The sequence below is a fragment of the Periplaneta americana genome, chromosome 2, assembly GCF_040183065.1.
Source record: "Periplaneta americana isolate PAMFEO1 chromosome 2, P.americana_PAMFEO1_priV1, whole genome shotgun sequence".
In the NCBI taxonomy this organism is placed as follows: Eukaryota; Metazoa; Arthropoda; class Insecta; order Blattodea; family Blattidae; genus Periplaneta; species Periplaneta americana.
The window spans coordinates 51,531,528-51,550,091 of NC_091118.1; positions in this window are offsets into that span (position 1 = coordinate 51,531,528).

Consider the following 18,564-nt stretch of genomic DNA (forward strand, 5'->3'; position numbering starts at 1 on the left):
GGTATTAATGCTTTCACTACTGCACTTGCGACTCTGGTCTCTTATGTAGTGATTTCGTTGGTAAGGAGGGATTATATTCCTAAAATAGTGATACAAACATCTAAGTTAGATAATACGTATTTCGAACGGGATCAGGTATCACAGTTTTACAGAGACATGAAGTTTATAACTAATTTACGATTGTTACTTTTCGTGTGTACTTTATCGGGCGCTGTTATTATGAAACTATTTATTTTTGAATCAATAATCATAGATTATTGGTACTTTTTCTCGAATACTTTTGCTAAGTTTTCACTTATTTCTGTAATTATGTTATTTAGTTTAATGATGTGTCATCTCAGGCAGAGATACAAATATTTTAATTTTCTTTTAATGAATATCAATACAAGAAATATCTGCACGGAAGAAACAAATAACAAAATTCATGTTATTGATGTAGAGAAACATATTGGTACACATTCTGTGTTTCTGGAAGGACAAAGAGCATCGTCACAAATTAAGAAAATGAGATTGATCCACAAAGACTTACACTTGATCGTTAATCAAATTAATTCTATTTTTGGACTGCCTGTACTTCTGATCTTCTTTTGGGTGTTCATGAACTTAATGGAATCCGTATGTTCGATCTTGTTTTACTTTAGAGACGGTTATATAATATCTTCCGATTTAAATTTATACATAGGTAACACTATATTCATATTCAGTAGTATAATAGAAATAACTGTATTATCTCATATAACGTCAGAAGAAGCCAACAAGTCTCTTAACGTTGTGCGAGAGTTGTTGTTGGATGATGACCTTGAAAAGAACACTGTGTACGAGTTAATGCTATTGCAGGGACAACTGAAAGACATGAGAACTGTTTTTACTGCTTGTGGTGTGTTTACGCTAGATTTGCCATTCTTATATGCTACTTTAGGTGCAATTTGTTCTTATTTCGTAGTTTTAGCTCAGACAAGCTAGATATGTGTGATCGATTGGTTTGGTCCTCAATGTGCTGCTTTGACATTTTAGGCATTAGCATGCTAGGTTCGAATATTTACAAGGTAAATGTTATTTTGTGTGTTCAGATAAAAGTTACATTGTATGTTGACTTCCGAAAACAGAATATGATGTTTTCTGATGGCTAAATGTCTACACTGATTTTTCAATCCATTAGTATGTGCTGTTCATTATAACTTTTCAATATGAATTCACTTCTCCTAACCCCATATCAAAGTCTACTGCATCTAGAGGAAGCAAAACATTTTGTACAAACCATTTTACCGAGTGCCCATTGGTGAAGTTGGAGAGCTGAGAAATAAGTAGAGATTATAGATTTTTAGTAATTACAATAAGTACGAAATTTGCCAAAATGCTGTCATAATAATTAGTAATTTGATGTTTAAAAGCACTTTAAACATATTACACAAAATAAATTTAGTTTCTGCGAAATAAGAGTGAAATTACATTTTATGAGAGGTTTTTGTGTTTTTGTGATAAAAATCCGAATGTATCTAAACATCTCACATATACAGGTTGTTACATTTTTTTTTAAATAATTCTTTATCCCTTCATGTTAGCTTTTGCCGTAATAATAGCAGACGAACTTAAGTTACCTGATATCCACTTTTTGTTTTTTGTAGGTACTGTAATTTCGAGTTTTCTGCTAAAAAGGGGTATAGGTTTTAAATCGTTTAAGAATTATATATTTTTCCATCATGAATCTTTTGTACACTACTTTTAACACTTGAATATGAGTAATTGATTAACTAGCGAACTTGTGTTAATTATGGAAGTCTGTGCGGCTTACAGCTGTTTCGGTGCTTCATCACACCATCCTCAGAGCCTACTAGATCTCGGAGTCATCTCGTACTTCTCTGCCTGTTGTGTGGGTGCGTTTGATTGTTGAAAAGTGTTGTCAAATAGTGTGTATACTGAAATTGATCTGTGTGTTGAGAATTTGATCGGGGTGTGTTTTAGTGTGTTTGTATATTTCGTATTGTTCTAATGTGTTGAGTTTTTGGTTCTTGGGTTGTATGTGTAGGATTTACATGTCCGCATTTATTTCATAATAACATTTAGGATGAAACTGACAGGAATTTTATGGTAATTATCTACTACATTCATGAAACAAGCATGCTTGCCTAGCTGGTCTGCCCTTTCATTCCCTAATATACTCGAGTGCTCTACTTAACTGACTTTATGAGAAAATTTACTTTGTATATTAAGTTTCGTAATTAAAAATACAGTACTCAAACAGTGGTAGGTAGTGTGTTAATAATAAAATTAATTAGTGATCGAGATATTTTAAATTTTGTTTTACGCTATTTTCTCGAATACCCCCGCACCTTCCCCCCCCCCTCCCGAAATTTACAAGCAAAAAATATGGGTACACAGCTTATTTAAAATGAAGTTGGCAACATTTCCCGATGTTCCTCTCATGCAGCTCACAGGGTTGTAGCACATGTCATTATCTTCCTGCACGGGTATTTCAATTGTTAACATTGTTAAATGGCGTTTGGATTAGTAGTATATGTGTCAGAATCAAGTATGATAAGTGTACAGTCTTTATTTTTTTCTAATTTGTTTGCTCCTTTCAAAACTATGGTGCGTGGCTTATTCGAGGGCGCGGGATATTCGAAAAAATACGGTAACTGTAGAAAAAGAATATTTTAAATTTTTTATCTTATGTTAAGATCTGAAGATGCTATAAATTGGTGAAAACATTTTTCATTTTAATGTGTATATTGGTATTGAAAAATTACAGGAGTGAAATTTCACTAAAGAAACATATAAGTGTAATTAAATTGTAGGCCTACATAGTAAGAGACAGAAAGAAAATGTATGTTAAGATACAGATTCCTGTAATTGGGTATTACTCTTTTCACACATGCTTAGGTGAGGCCTTTAGAAGGTTATTAAAATTGTACCAAACTTAATTCTTCAATATCTGAAAGCACTCATACATTATCTGTAGGATATTAGAAATATAGCACGAATGCAGGTGGTTTTATCTATGACAAGCTAGTTTAATATTTCAGGTAGATAAGAAAATTAATTTTCTTAATATCCTTAGGCAATACATTTTATAGGTCAGAAGTATTGTCAGAATTGAAAGACGTACGACGGTACTACTGGAAGCTGCTTGTTTGTGTATTATAGCGAACTAAATATAATTACTTATTATAAGTTTGAGACAATGCAACAAAAGACAGAAGCTTATAACATAATGTCTACATTCAAATATCTGTTCTATATGTGTAAGATTTTTGGTCTTGCACCATACACTCTACTTGAGAAAGGAAACGGTGAATTTTCTCTTCGATATTGCGGAGTTTGGTGGACATTCCTCTGTATCGCCCATAGTATATTACCTCCTATATTTCGCATTTACTTCGAACTTAATTTGAATTTTCCGATCAAACATAAATTCTTGTACGCTCTGTCTGCTGTAATAAGTTTCGCTGCTAACCTGTCGGCATATATCTCGATTTCGCTCATTAAAAGAGAATATTTGCCAAAAGTATTGAAACAGTTGTCTCAGTTGGATTATATTTATTTCAAACATGAACAAACTTCAGATTTACATTCAAAAATGAAGTTCAGATCAAATGTAAGATTGATCATTCCAACATTGTATTTATTATTTCTTGTTATTTCAAAATTACATTCTTCTTTTTCAGTAGTACAATGTTTAGTTTTCTTGTCGTGTATGATTTGTGAAATAGCGAATAGATTAACATTTATTTTGTTGGTTACTCTTGTATTGCATGTCAGGCAGAGGTTTCAGCATTTTAATTTCCTCTTGAATAATATATGCACAACCAGTATTCATACTTTCTCAAGAAAGAAACGTAATAGCATCAATATTATCGACATAGAGAATACTCTCGATTCAATATTTTTATACCAGAAGACTGAAAGTATATGTACCAAAATTCAGAACATGAGGCTTATTAACAAAGAATTGTACGCCATTGTTGGACTGTTAAACTATGCCTTCGGATTGCCTATTCTATTTGTTTTATTTTTGTTTTTCATGAATTTAATGGATGGAATGTGCTCCGTGTTGTATTATTTAAATGACGGTTACACCAATGTGTTTGATGTAGTTTTAATAATAACTGGCACAGTAAAAGTCATTGTCGATCTAGTAGAACATCTGTGTGTTGTCATATTACGTCAGGAGAGTCCAACAAGTCTGTGGTAATATTACAGGAGTTACTATTGTGACGGGACATCGACAAGAATACTTTGGGTGAGCTAATGTTGCTGAGGGCACAGTTGAAGGACATGAGGGTGACTTTTACTGCGAGTGTCGTATTTAATTTAGACTTACCTTTCTTATATTCTACTGTAGGTGTAATTGTTTCTTATTTTGTAGTATTAGCCCAAACAAATTAAGTAAAATTGTGTGATTTGTAAGGTATGTAAATATGCAATAAACATCTTCAGTGTTAATGAAGAGCTGTCTATTTATTGTTGTTGTGCTTTTCCATTGTTGTCTTTCATTGATTCATCTTATCCTTTTACCATATAAAATGTGGAAATCAACTACACATCCACTAGTCGAATGAATTCTCCTTTATTCACGCGGCATATATTCGACGAGTACAAGGGAAAAACCTTGTAAGTTTTTAAATTTGAATTTGGAATTCATTTTTGTGTGTATTCCAATAAGTCATATAATTGCAAAAATACAAAATGTAAAGTTTGATATTTCCGTCTTTGACTTATTTATTAAAATGTCAACAAAGTTATTTTTGCTAATACATCTTATTGCACGTGAACGTTTTCGCCCTTGTTGTGGGAATCAGACAAATGTGTGGATATCTATCTATCTATCTATCTATCTATCTATCTATCTATCTATCTATCTATCTATCTATCTATCTATCTATCTATCTATCTATCTATCTATCTATCTATCTATCTATCTATCTATCTATCTATCTATCTATCTATCTATCTATCTATCTATCTATCTATCTATCTATCTATCTATCTATCTATCTATCTATCTATCTATCTATCTATCTATCTATCTATCTATCTATCTATCTATCTATCTATCTGTCTATCTGTCTGTCTGTCTGTCTGTCTGTCTGTCTGTCTGTCTGTCTGTCTGTCTGTCTGGCTGCCTGCCTGGCTGTCTGTCTGGCTGCCTGCCTGGCTGTCTGTCTGTCTGTCTGTCTGTCTGTCTGTAATATATATGGGGTCGACCTGGTTGGCGATTTGGTATAGCACTGGCCTTCTTTGCCCAAGGTTGCGGTTTCTATCCCGGGCCAGGTTGATGGCATTTAAGTGTGCTTAAGTGCGACAGACTCATGTCAGTAGATTTACTGGCATGTAAAATAACTCCTGCGGGACAAAATTCCGGCACATCCGGCGACGCTGATATAACCTCTGCAGTTGCGAGCGTCGTTAAATAAAACATTACATTCTATATATGTATGGTAAATAAATCCATATTACCTATTGCAAAGAGTTTAAAAATTTTACAAACTTCAAAAATTTAAAAAACTTAAAAAAAAGAACCCTCATATCTGCCATAGACAATTTTAGTATGATATTATTAAATATGCATATTTTAAAACAAATTTTATATGTAATTCTTGTTCATTATTCTTAATCTTTATTATTTTCCAATTTGAGTTTTTTTTTAGTTTTTTTTTCTAAGTTTTATTTTAATTTTTAAAGTTTGTAAAATTTTTAAACTATATGCAATACAGTATGTAGGTAATATGGATTTATTTATAATATGTCCACACGTTTGTCTGATGATGCCCATAACAAGGGCGAAAACGTTCACGTGGAGTAATATGTATTAGCAAAAATAACTTTGTTGACAATTTAATAAATAAGTCAAAGACGGAAATATCAAACTTTACTTTTTGTATTTTTATTCTTATAAGTCTTGTTTTACTGTTGTTACAGGAGAACAAGTTAAAAGTTTCAAAACCCATTATATCCTATTGTCTTTAGGTTATCATTCTTAAAATTTCTTTGGACTAATGAGGTTTTCATTCTGTATAGCGAAACTACACAAATCTATATAACCTGAGCTATTACATGACATTTAAAACAAACAAAAAAATCTATAATTTTGGACTTATCACGTTCTTCCCGTGTTCTTTGTCTTGTACTTCACTGTTGTTTATTACGTCACCATGTCTTCGATTTAAATGTTGATAGTGTGAAATTTTCAGTAACTCTCCGTTACAGTTTAGCCCTGATGTCTGGAGTGTTTGGAAGGAATTGTGACTCTTTTCTCTTTGGCAATATAACATATGTTTTTAGATTAGATTACAATAGTAATCCGCGCGAGTGCCAACGCCAGTGTTTTCAACAGGTGAGCATACAATAGAATAAGTTTCGATGAAAGAGTAATGGAACGGAGAAAAATTCTCTCCGGCGCCGGGATTTGAACCCGGGTTTTCAGCTCTACGTGCTGATGCTTTATCCACTAAGCCACACCGGATACAACCCCGACGTCGGACAGATTTGTCTCTGATTGAGTTCCAACTCTTGGGTTCCCTCTAGTGGCCGCCATCTGCACTACGTCATAGATGTCTATGAACATAGGACCGAAGTCCACACATGTGCTGAGGTGCACTCGTTATGAGTGACTAGCTGGCCGGGATCCGACGGAATAAGCGCCGTCTTAAATCCACATGTGTGGACTTCGGTCCTATGTTCATAGACATCTATGACGTAGTGCAGAGGGCGGCCACTAGAGGGAACCCAAGAGTTGGAACTCAATCAGAGACAATTCTGTCCGACGTCGGGGTTGTATCCGGTGTGGCTTAGTGGATAAAGCATCAGCACGTAAAGCTGAAAACCCGGGTTGAAATCCCAGCGCCGGAGAGAAATTTTCTCCGTTCCATTACTCTTTCATCGTATGATGACGCGGAATATCTGCATGGAAATATCATATGTACTTCGGTACATTGAAATAATATAGAATAAGTTTCGGTTTCCTTATTTGTAATTTGATTTATTTCCATAAGACGTTCATTAGCATCTCTACACGTAATTTCTGTTGCTGCAGTGGTTATTTTATTCAGTTATATAAATGATTACGTGAACATATTTGATAATACAGAACAATGACGTCTTCTCATACCAAACAGACATGTAGGGCTACTTGAACCAGTAGTGGCTTAAATGTTATTAGTAGGTAATTGTGACCCTAGAGTGTTCCTTATAATAACTAACAATTATTAAGCTGTTATAATAACTAGAGACTGGATTTATAACTTTTGGCTATTTTTTTCTTACTTCTAAACTCATAATTTCTTAGAAAATTTTGCGAATCATGGTCATAAGTCATATAATATGTAAATTCTGTTGAATCTAAAAAACCTAAATGGAACCTTAAGAACTAAAAAAAAACCTAACACATAATTTATATGTATTTTTCTATATTTACTGCGTTTTATATAAATATACTTAGAAATTTCAATGTATCTAAGTTTTATTATCTTCTGCACTGAAGAAAGCGATCCAATATGCGGTATTTACCCCTTCAGTTTGTTGTTTCGGATAAAATGGTTGACAGGAAATTCCATCTTTCTTTCCGTAGCGAACCGTCCTTCAAAGACTTCAACCTCTCAAGGGCACTGATTGGGACTGCAGGTATTTTGGAATTTCCACTGATCGCAGATGTGACATGCCAATAGAAGGGCATGACGTAACTGAACTTTCTCTTGAGTTGAATGAACTGCGAAAAAGTCGCATTGTTAAAATTGAGACGGTAGGCGGAAAATGGGCCCATAGGTCTATAGGCCCTTTTTCGGGAGAAAATTTGATTTGATTCTTCGTTTTAAAATCTACTTGCTTACATAGTTTCGTTTCAATATCTCGTAAACAGAGGGCAGGGTAGCTAATTGAATGAACTCATGCACTCTTGCGTAGTTGTGGAACTCAGGAAATATCACTGAACATGATCTTCAAAGTGAGTGTGAATCCATCCAGGATGTTCACTGAAGTGTAAACTGCACTCTGAAGTTAAACTTTGAAGTAAGTGTGAATCCATTGTAGATTGTTACTGAATAACCTGTAATCTGTATTCTGCACCCAACAGATATTCTTGATTTTTTACATATTCGGTACAATTTATGACATAACTATGAGATACCGTAAATTCTCTGTGATCCGTTGCTATGTGGGCCGTCCACTTCGTCGTCCGGCATTCATGTGATTTCATAGGCCAGGCCTTACTGCAAGACGGTACGGAAATTAGTTAACTATCCCTCCATCGTCTGCATAATTGATATGCGTAAATGTGATAAGACAATATTTGTGAACATTTGAATAGTACAGTAATTAAATCACCGATTACAATATTTACAATCAGTATATTTTTAAATTTATCCAAATTAACATAAAGGGAAGCTTATTTGCCCCTGATGCTTTGTAGCAAGCTAATACAGTCACACGTTCTTTTTAGATTTTGAAACCAGGCGCAGTTTTGTATGATGTAGATTCTAACGTTATTTTCGGTAAACATTTGATATTTAAACCGGTTTCGTCACAATTGTATAGTTTACTCACCAAATCTCGGAATGTAGTTTTATATTCTTCAGCTGCAACGATATCAGCTGACATCCTCTCTCCACAAATTGCAAGTGGACGAACACCATACTTTTCCCTCCACATTGAAAACCACCCATCACTAGCAGAGAAATTATCGCCTCCATGTTCCTAATGCATATCAAGCGCTTTCTCTTTCAGAATCGGGCCAGATATTGGAGTACCTTTCCTTCTTTGTTCTTGAAACCATAGAAACAGTTCTTTATCGTATTTGAAAACACTAGGCTGCTTCAATGTACGGCGTTTGTCATTAGAGCTCGTGGATGCACAATATTCTTCCAATGCAGCCCGATTACGCTTCCAGTCATGAATTATACTTCTTGGGATAGCAGAAATAGTTTCCCCTTCATCCAGTCGCTTCAAAATATCCAGTTTGTCTTTTAAAAAATAACTAAACTTCGAGCGTTTATCAGTAAAGGTCTTAGAAAGCATGGTGAACTTCTTCGACACACAACTTGTGATTTACTGAAAGCACGACGGGGTTGCAAATAGGGAGGAAAAGAGTACATGGCGGGGAGGAAGAAGGTACGTACTGTACTGTGAGTAGCCAATAATAATTACCTACCCTACTGTTCGGATGAGAGAGAAGTTACTGTATATGTAAGAAATATAATTTTAAATGGCTTTGAACTTGTAAACCTCTGTAATGTGCGCTGTTCAATGCTGGTGTTTAATTTCTGCTAAAATATAATCATATTGAAAATATTTTGATAAAACCAACTTATCTGGAAAAAGGGCCTATAAAATGCTCTATTACAAGATATATATAGTTTACTTATAACACTATTAAAATCAGAATGGATTATTTAACAAGTACTGGTAGACAAATATTACTGTAACAGTATGTAAATTGTTATTTTGGTAAAAGTGCATTCTAATCGCAATTACATAAAAATAAATATTTCAAACTTTGTTCCTCGAAACATGACTTTTGCTTATGGACCCTTTTTCCGGCTACCGCCTCAATTTATGAAGTTCTCGGGCATGTTCTCTGATAAACGACTGTGATCTTGCGTGCGCGGGTACAAGATGTGAACTTCTCTGAGGTTTCTGTGCAGTCTGTCTTACTCTGGTACTTCTGGTTTATCACTGAGTTTTTATATTTTGTGTTTTGTTAATCTATGCCGAAACAAGTGAAATCAAATTTATTACGACATTGAATTGGAAATGATTTCAGTTTTACAACCGAGGGAAAAGTTGTATCATTTTTAAATTGATTGTAAGAGTATATTTTTAAGAATCAGGTAATCATTGCCACGTCTTTCACAATTTAGACCAAAAAACTTAAAAAAGAACCTATTTCACCTATTCCAATAACCTAAAATGGACTTCTTAAACATCTAAAAAATCTGGCCTGTAATAATAACAATAATAACAGACGTGTCTTTTATTACATAGTTTGCATCATAACACTCATTAGGCCTATACTTTTTTGACATCACTGAATTAAAGATAAAAGTTGAAATAGAGTTACACTGTCACATCACAAACAGTTAAAGATAATCAGTAAAGTAATGTTAGTATTATATACAGAGTGTTTCAAAAATACGGGGCATAATTTCAGGTATGTATTTCCCACATATAGACAATCAAAATAGTTCATTACAACATGTGTCCGGAAATGCTTTATTTCCGAGTTATGGCCTTCACAACATTGAAATTCACCGGAACGTTTTTCTTTCCGCAGGTCGTTGCCGTCAAAGGAGACATTAAGAGGGCACTCTGACAGTTCATTCCGAGGCGAAGGTTACATTCAGTGTTGTGTAGGCGTGAGACTGTGCGACATGTATTCAAATCAAGAGCTGGCAGAGATACACTTCATGTACGGTAAGGCGGACGGACGGCAATGCTGCGCTGGCTCGTCGTTTGTACCAGGAGAGGTACCCACAGCGACAATGTCCAGATCGGAAGACATTTGTACGTCTCCATTACCGTCTGTGCGAGTATGGAAAATTTAACTCTCCTGGTTTGGGAAGGGGACGACCAAGATCTACAACTCCAGAGTACAGGAGGAGATTCTGGAGGCTGTGAACATGACTCCTTCTATCAGCACACGAAGGGTAGCATTGCAAGTCAATGTTCCTCATACGACTGTCTGGAGACTGTTGAAAGAGTATCAATTGTATCCTTATCATTTGCAACGTGTACAGGCCCTGTCACCAACAGATTACCCTGCATGAGTTAGGTTCTGTCAGTGATTCTTGCAGCAGTGTGGTGTAATTCCGAACTTTCCTGCCTTAGTAAAGCAGGAGGTGTATATTTTGAACATCTTCTGTAATGACAACGACCTGCGGAAAGAAAAACGTTCCGGTGAATTTCAATGTTATGAAGGCCATAACTCGGAAATGAAGCATTTCCGGACACATGTTGTAATGAACTATTTTGATTGTCTACATGTGGGAAATACATACCTGAAATTATGCCCCGTATTTTTGAAACATCCTGTATATTATCTGTTGTAAAATTACATATTCATATGTGTAAAAGAATTGTTTATTAAAGAAAAACATTGATGGATCACAAATGAAGAGTACAGAGAAAAAACGATCTAAGTCACTATTCTCATAAAGATTATGACATCATCTAATTCAGTATATTTCTGAAAAATTGATGTGTTTTTGTTATAAAAACTAGTAAAGGAGAATATCACTACTGATAAAGTCGCCTTGAAAACAGCAATACATTTCGCAGTAATATACTGAATTAGATGATATCACCCTTAAGAGAATTTTGACTTTGATCGTTGTTTCTCTGTATCCTTCTAATGTGACACGCTCGAGTACTGGTGCCAAATTTTGGCGCAAGTACTGAAGGGTTGAGTTAATATTTTAATCAAAATCAGGGAATCATTTACAGTTCTCTTTTTCTGAATACGAGTTCATATCCACTAAGTAGACGCCTGTATACCGAATGTTAGTTCCTAAACTCCGAACGATCATTGACCGACTTGGATTCGGTCCGTTCTCTCGGCCCAGACCCCAAGTGAACCCTCTGTAAAACCAAGTGTAAAATTGAAAAGAAAATCATCATTGAATAATAATTATTTTGTATATCACAAGAAGCTGGACATTTAATTGACTTTCCTTTCTGATTTGAATAAACTTTAACTATCATGATTAATTATTTATACACGTTTCCATCAATTTTTTTTTTAATATACGCGTTAATGTTCTTAAAATTTAGCATAGTCTTATTTGGGTGTACAATTTTACAATTTTTATCAAATATATCAAATTAAAATGGTTTTAAATTTAATTCGCATTACTTTCGTAACTTTTGTATTGTTTCGCTTTAAATGTCAACAATTCTAATTTGCGTAAACGATTTTACTGAAATTATGTTTTCAGATGACACGAATCAATATTCCGTATTCCAACCTAATATAATTTAACAAGATATATACACAGCTATATGTATGATACCTATCCTACGCAGTACATTTTCAACATTGATCTCTTCTTAATGAAAGTAGGAGAGCGAGTATGTTAAACATTGCGTGTTAGTGCATTGCTTTTTTAGAATTACTTTAACAAAGTTATATTGGTATAATGGAAGTAAAACTGCCGCGTAACATTTTTTTCTACTTATAAATCACTGTTTTACTTGTGCAAATTTTTTGGTATGGCACCATATTCGGTAGTTGAGGAAAAAAACTGGAAAGTTTACTTTTCGGTATTCTGGAATCTGGTGGACATGGATTTGCGTTATTTGCAACATCATTATACCTGCATGTCGGATGTCCTATGTGATAAGCTTAAACTATTCGATGAAAGAAACCTTTCTGGATAGTGTCGCATATATGACAACAGCTGCAGCAATTCTGACCACATATATCGTGTTTTCGTTTGTTAAGAAAGACTACGTCCTCAAAATACTCGAACACTTGTCGCACTTGGATAACACTTACTTTAAACTTCAACAGAGATCTGTTTTCTACAAAGAAATTAAGTTTATAACTAATCTAAGAATATTGCTATTGATATCATTTACATCAGCCTTCATCGGTTTCAATTTATACACCTGCGGATCAACAATGTTGCGTATCTTGCACATCTTATACACAGTTTCTGAGCACTCTGTTCTAATGGTGTCTATTTCACTTGTTATTTTGGTATTGCATATCAGACAAAGCTGCAAATACTTCAATTTCATTTTAATAAACATGGACTTCACCGGATTCCATAATATTCTTGGAACACAACAAAATAATAATGAAATTAGTGTTGTCGATATCGAGAAAGCTCTTGATACGGTTTCGTCATTTCACAAAACTCCAAGTCGTTTGTCTAAAGTCAGAGAGATGAAACTGATTCACAAGGAATTGTACGTCATTGTTGGACTCGTAAATTCTGTTTCTGGACCTCCCGTGTTACTTGCTTCGTGTTGGGTGTTCATGAATTTAATAGGTACTGTGTGTTGGATGTTCTATTTATTTTCTAAGGATAGCATTAACGTGCCTGATAGAGTCCTCTTCATAAGTAACACACTTTTTGTGTTCATGAGTCTAATAGAATTGATTGTTTGTTGTCACATGACATCCGCGGAATCCAGTAAGTCAGTGACTATTCTACTAGAATCGATATTAGAAAGTGATATCCAAAAGGATGCAATGGGTGAAGTGATGCTTCTCAGAGCTAAACTGAAGGACATGAGAGCTGTGTTCACTGCTTGTGGTGTATTTAATTTAGATTTGCCATTCCTGTACACGGCTTTAGGTGGAATTGTATCGTATTTTGTAATTTTGGCTCAAACAAGTTGAAGATAATCATAAGGTGAATGTAAATGGCGATCCATATCAACATTTATCTCTTTAATGTGTTATAATTTCTCTTTTGGATTTAGTATATACTGGGACATCATATTTCTATTTTTACTTTAATTTTTATTGTACCTGAGTTTTTTAATGTGCTTCACTCCCACTCCTTATACTAATGAAGTTTTAACTGTATTCCACACAGAACCAAGGACGCATATATTAAACAGTACTGAGTTAGTGAGTATAGTATGTTTCAGAAATATGTTCGCGTTTTCCAGTGAGGAAAGAGCTTTCAATATTGAATCTTATTTTCGCACAGGTATTGTCGTCCGTTTCCCTACTTCGCATCCCTATTTCCTCTACCCGCTTCTGCTCGCTCTTCTGTAAAGGCTAGTGGCTGGGCTGTCTTATCTCTTTTCCGAAAACATTAATTTTATACAAATGTTTAAAATTATTTAAATAAAAGGGCCTCGTTAAGTAATTAAATGTCACGTGATTTCGCTCCTTCTACGATCTTGTGATATAACCACTTGGACGGATAGCATGTCTGAGTAATTTTATCTGTGCGAGTCGGGCAGAAGTGAAAATTGAATTTATAGTACGTAAAGTACTCTTTTATAGAGTAGGTAGAGGAATTATTTGAACATGAGTTACTTGTACGAAGGACAAAACTGGTAATTGGAATTAGATGCAATAGTCCATAGTGCGATAATATGCAAAAAAAAAAAAAAAACTGAAGCATGTATCGAAATGAACGGTCACCATTTTCAAAAATGTGTTTACATATCCATATTATGATTAATTTTCAATTTAACTTCATTCTCTATATTGTACGCTAATTTCCTTCTTATACCTAGTAAAGTAATTTGTTTGTATTTTACGCAGTATCATCGAACTCCGGTCGTGGAAGGGGGTGCAAACAGTGTTTCCGGTTCACAGCCGTTAATCCAAAGGTATAGAAAGGTTAATATTAAAAATGTTAGTAAAAATAAAAAGATGTCTCTGTACTTCAAATAGCATATTATGATCTCTGTTGTTCTAGGAGAATTAATGTTGATACTTCTGGCGCGATTGATGTCCATTTTGATGTACAGGGTGAAAGAGGAATAACTGCTTTAATTTTAAGAAGAGAATTTTTAGATTCTAAGTACCTAAGAGTCAAATATCGTTTCGGTATTTGAATAACTGTTTAGCCGAAAAAATAATTTGTTCTGAAAATTGAATTCCATTTATGGTAAAACTATTGAGTATTATTGAGACGTGTGAGTGGTAAGATATCAAAAAAAAAAAAACAACAACATTTTTGTAATAACGTAGAAAATTAACTGATTCAAGATGCATTTATAATGTGATGCAACCTTTAGGCAAATCTGGCATCGCTGCACTTGAGGATTGCTCGACAAGTGTACTCTGTCCAAACATTTTACTTTGTCGTACACTAAATCATATCTTCCTCCTCACTTTATATCATCTATTTCTTTACATTTCTCCTTTATCCGGTCTTCCTTCTCCTTATTATTTTCTCTTCTTAATTCGTTCTTTCGCTGTTCATGTTTTCCCAATTTCTCCTTTCCTCCATATTCGCCAACATTTTTCCTGTGACCCAAGGGTCCACACCTGTGGAGTAACGGTTAGCGCGTCTGGCCGCGAAACCAGGTGGCCCGGGTTCGATTCCAGGTCGGGGAAAGTTACCTGGTTGAGGCTTTTTCCGGGGGTTTCCCTCAACCCAATATGGGCAAATGCTGGGTAACTTTCGGTGCTCGACCCCGGACTCATTTCACCGGCATTATCACCTTCATCTCATTCAGACGCTAAGTAACCTAAGATGTTGATGAAGCGTCGTAAAATAACCTACTAAAATAAAATAAAAAAGTGACCGAAGGTGTATTAATTCTCACATCTTCTCAGTGTCTTATTGTTTCTTCCGCTTGTATCTTTATTCAGTTTTTAAGGTGCGTCCAATACTCATTATTATTCTCACTTGTGGATTCTAATTTACCAGCATTCCCTTGAAAATTTACTTCAATTTTGTTTTTTCTTTTTTTAGTTCTTCAGTTTTTCCATGTTCAATTTCTTCGTCACCTGTCTACCTCTTATATTCTTCAGGCGAATATCTACTTCGCCTTTCTGCAGAGGATGCCCTAAGTTAATATCCGCTCCGTATGCAGTTTTTGCATTATTATGCTTACTGAAATGTCTTTTACATATATTTTTTTCAATGCTCGTAATTTGTATTAAAGGAATAAAAACTCTAAAATATATACCACTATATTGTGTAGAAACCTAAATTGAATGAGTAATAATGATATTAATTTCTAGACTCGTTAAACTGGTTAAGGAAAATATTTCTCTGATATCATCTAAATAATAAATTGATAATGAATATTGTTGTAATCTAATTAGGTGATGTTTACGCTCTGTAATACTCATTCTGATAATTATAATTGATCAGTTGGCTACAAGAGGAATCGTAATTCATGCCACTACTACTAAAAGACATTTGCATTGTTGAAATCCAAAGAGATGCTTCACCTAATTAGATAATTGTAATATAAAAGCTACTTACTGTATTTTTAACATTACGAATTAATTTATCACATAAAAGAACAGCCACTCTACTACACGCTACTAGTCGCTCAATATCAATCCGAGAGCAAAGATGGTGTAATGGGCCAGAGAGTAGAAAGTCGTAACATTTTTTCTACTTATAAGTCACTTTACTATTTCTGTAAATTTGCTGGTATAGCGCCATATTCAATATCTGAGAAAGAAAATGGAGAGTTTTCTGTCCGATATTCCGGAAATTGGTGGACATTCACTTGTATTATCCTCAGCATTCTGATTTTTATAAGACGATTACATCTTGGAATAGTGCTAGAAGAATATTCATTCAAAGAGAAATTTATGGAAATTATCAATTCTGTAACAACCCTCGCAGGAACTCTGACCGTGTATACAGTGCTTTCGCTTATCAAGAAGAATTACGTTCCCCAGATTCTAAAATGCCTATCTCATTTGGATAACACGTACTGCGAACATGAGCAAATATCAGTTTTGTACAAAAATATGAAGTTTGTAACAAATACAAGTGTATTCATTTTCACCTTCCTTTTGTTATTTCTTGTTACTTTTACTTTATGTACACCCCTCTTTAAGGCATATTATATAGAATTCATTTTATATATATTTTTCCAAACTTCACTAATTTTGGTATATATCTTATACTGCATTATAATACTACACGTTCGGCAAAGATATAAATATTTCAATTTTCTATTTATGAATATACGTACAACAAAACTCCATACTGTTATACACAGTATAGAAGGTATCAATGAAATGAGTGTTATCGATATCGAGAAGGCTGTAGATTCAAATAAAATATTTCAGAGAACAAAAAATGTATTTTCTCAAATTTACAATATGAGACTGTGGCATAAAGAATTGTATAATATAGTTTGCCTTATAAATTCTCTTTTCGGTCTGCCTATTCTTGTTATTTCGTGCTGGGTATTCATAAGTTTGATGAATACAGTGTGTTATATTCTGTATAGATTTACGTATGGCAACAACATAATACTGAATATGTGTCCATTGACATTTAATATAATTTTTCTAATACTGTGTTTAATTCAAATAACTGTATGTTGTCACATCACGTCAGAAGAAAGCAAAAAATCGGTGATCATATTACAAGAAGTCTTCTTACAGCATGATAATAACAAGTGTGTTGTGGATGAACTGAAGTTACTCAGAACACAACTGAAGGATATGGAAGTCATATTTTCTGCCTGCGGTGTATTTACTGTGAACTTACCGTTCCTGTACGCCACTTTAGGTGCAATTGTTTCTTATTTCATAGTGTTGGCTCAGACAATTTAAAAATATTGCCCAAGACGCGTTAGTTTTGGAATTTATGCTGAAATGTGCGACATGAAGCTTACGTTTGTTAAGGGTTTGTGCTTATTTCACCAAAACTGAGTACTCCTGCACTGCGTGAATTGGACAGAAATTAAAAATGTTGCACCAAATATGAACCTGAAACCAATAGATAATTTCAGATATCTATAGTGTGTGTTTACAAATAAGGTTCTGGGAAACAAGGAAATAATTTATTATAAGCACGAGTTCATCAAGAGAAGAAATAATATAGTCGTTTTTATTATTGTGTTGTGTAACAAACTTATTACAAATCTACAGAGAAAATAATTAATGGATAGTTTTGTCTGTCGTTTGTTACGCTTATGAAGTTTGATTCATGATGTGGAAGAAAAAAGAGAATTATTTATTAGACTGTAAATAAATACATGAGTAAAGAAATAAATATTTTTTGTCAAATAAACAAACAATCAAGCAAATAAATAAATAAATAAATAAATAAATAAATAAATAAATAAATAGATAAATAAATAGATAAATAAATAAATAAGTAAACAAACAAAGAAAGAAACAAAGAAAGAAAGTAAATAAGTAAATCAATAAGTAAATAAATAAATAAATAAATAGTCACATTACAGTTTAACTTAACATTTGCATAAGCCTCCAATAGAAGTAGGTAAAGTAATTGTTCCATTGAGTTTTTTATATGGACTTCTTCTAATGAACTGTTAACCATCTCACTTTGAATTGGTGCTTCATTACGCAATAGATACTGTATGCTTCAACTGTTTTTGTTAATATTCGTTCCTACAATATTTTCAAGAAGATTATTTTCCATATATATTCAAGTTTTTTTTTTTTAATTGTAGCGCAAATATAGCTTTGATGTGTGGTTGTTACACCTGCAAGCCCTGGAATGGAAATTCATCATTTGCATTTTTGTTTGCTTTTTTTTTTAGTAATAGGGAATGTTAAGGAAAATATTATAAAAAAAAAACATCTGCTGCATTCCGCGTTTTCTTTTGTACGTAGGCCTAATATTTCTTCAGATAAATGTACTTCAGTCTGAAGTGAATTTGAGCACTTAGAAAAGTATGACGAAATGCTGAAAATTTGCTTAAGTAATAATCGAACTAGCAAAATATCTCTGTAATTTCTATGCCTTGTATACATATATAAATTTAAAGTTATTATTAATAATGTAGGGGATATTAACATAGCTTATTCTGAAGAATCCATAAGAAAACCTTCGTATATTTTAATTAAAAAACTACATGTGTTTGTGTAGAGGAGCATCGAAACGTGTTGATACTGTAGATAATACGACCACTCTCAGCAAATTCCAAATTAAT